Here is a 2,500-nt window from a genome sequence, read left to right as displayed (position 1 = left end):
TCATTTAAAGTTTTTATGTTCTGTTTGCATGTTAATATTAGTGTATTGTGATGTTTTTTCTGTTTTATGTTTAAGTTATATTTGTCGCTGTTCTAGTTTTAAAATTTATCAATTCAGGGTTTCCTTCAATCGCGCACGGTTTTTTCATGTATCATATCAAGGTAAATTCTACTCTAAAAACCTGTTTCTTACACCTGTTAACACCTGTTCAGTACCCACTCTATTATATAACGATGGCTATTAGAATCGGCACGCTTAATATCAATGGGCTTTTAAATGCTCCGTCCAAGTCGGAACTTTTTATGCAATGTCTTAAAGAAAAATTTTCTATTATATTCCTTCAAGAAACACATTTCAGTAATATAAATAATGTTTTATCTATAAAGTCTTTATTCGATACAGACAAATGTTATTTTAGTTTCGGTTCAAATAGAAGTAGAGGAGTCGGTATTATAATTTTAAATCCAGACATTACAGTTAACAAATTTCATTTAGATATGGATGGTAGGTTAGTTTATTTAGATATAACTCATAATGATATACAATATAGAATTGTCAATATATACGCTCCAAATAATGAAAATGATAGATTAAGTTTTTTTGAGGATTTATACCCTCTACTTCTATGTAACAAACATTTAATTATAGGCGGCGATTTTAATTGTGTACTTAATACGAAATTAGACAAAATTGGAGGAAATCCTATTTATGGTACTATAGGAAGTGAAGTATTAAAAAATATTATTACTGACTTTCAACTTGTAGATTGTTTTAGATACTTGTATCCAAATCTAATTAAGACTACATGGGCCTCTACTAATGTTGCTTGTAGATTAGATAGATTTTATATGTCTAAAGTTTTGTCTAAAAATATTACATGTGTTAAAAATATTCCTTTTGGTCATAGTGACCATGACATTGTACTATTAGAAATTAATGTGTCTAATTCAGATAATATTACTTTTGGGGAGGGATATTGGAAATTCAATAACTCTTTATTACAAGATAAAACTTTTATTAAACAGTTTACTAAATATTGGACTGAACTAATAGAGGGTTTTGACATGTATTTAGAACTTTGGGACCATTTAAAAGAACAAATTAAAAACTTTACTATTCACTATTGCAAGAAAAAATCTAATGTTAAGCGTAATGTTTTACGACAATTAGAAAAGTCTTATTATCAAATGCAATATTTTGAAAATAAAAATCCTGGTCAGTTTATAGATAGATTAAAGGAAATTAAAAGTCAAATTAAAGAGTTTCAGCTACAAAATTACACCGGCTCGAAAATTAGGTCAAAAGCTGAAAGTTTAGATAATGATGAAAAACCGTCCAAATTCTTTTTTCAACAGGAAATTAAAAGAGCCAAACAGAAAACTATTACAAAAATTACAGAGTCTTCCAATACTTATACAAATTCCGGCGATATTTTGGGTGTTTTTAAAAATTTCTATTCTAAATTATACACGGACGAAGGTATTGATCAGGATTTAGCTGACGATTTTTTACAAGGCGTGCCAAAATTACCTGATGATATTTCGGCCACCTGTGAAGGTCACATTACAAAAGAAGAAGTATTAATAGCACTCCGCGATATGGACAATAATAAGTCTCCCGGTGCAGACGGACTTACTAAAGAATTTTACTCTACGTTTATAAATATACTTATTGACCCATTATTAGAAGTTATGAATTGTACTTTTCAAGAAGGGCATTTATCAGATAGTCAGAAATTATCTTATATTACTTTACTTTGTAAAGATCAAGAACATTCTGAAAATGTTAAAAATTATAGACCTATTTCATTGTTGAATTACGATTATAAATTGATATCTAAAGTGATTACTAATAGAGTCAAGAGAGTATTGGAACATATTATTCATCCTGATCAGACCTGCGCCGTGCCAGGGCGCACCATTTTTGATAATTTACATTTAATGAGGAACATTATTGATTACTGTGAACAAAAACAAGCTCCGGTGGCTTTTATTTCTTTAGATCAAGAGAAGGCTTTTGATCGCGTCAATTATGACTTTTTATTTCAAGCACTTTCGGCTTATAATTTTGGGCCTTCTCTCATTCGATGGATTAAAACTTTATATACTGATGTATGTTCCTCTGTTATAGTTAATAATCATATTTCGGAACCTATTTTGTTACATAGGGGGGTGCGCCAGGGGTGCAGCCTGAGCCCATTATTATATGTTTTAGTTTTAGAGCCGTTCGCCATCAAAATTAGGGAAGACGAACAAATTTCAGGCATCAAGCTACCAGGATCTTCTAAAAGTAGTAAATTATCTCTTTACGCAGATGATAGTCTGGCTATTTGTACCTGTGACGCGTCCATAGAGCGAGTACTGTATTGGTGCTCGCTGTATGGACGCGCCTCAGGTGCAAAACTTAATTTACAAAAGACAAAAGGTATATGGTTAGGTAAATGGAAGAGTAGATCAGATCATCCGTTTGGCATATCTTGGGTCGAAAATTGTAAACTTTT

Source organism: Saccostrea cucullata, unplaced genomic scaffold, assembly GCF_032062105.1.
Source record: "Saccostrea cucullata isolate Sc308-1 unplaced genomic scaffold, CSIRO_AGI_Scuc_v1 ctg1168, whole genome shotgun sequence".
Classification (NCBI taxonomy): Eukaryota; Metazoa; Mollusca; class Bivalvia; order Ostreida; family Ostreidae; genus Saccostrea; species Saccostrea cuccullata.
The sequence above is the reverse complement of the archived record's forward strand: the minus strand, read 5'-3'. Positions refer to the sequence as shown.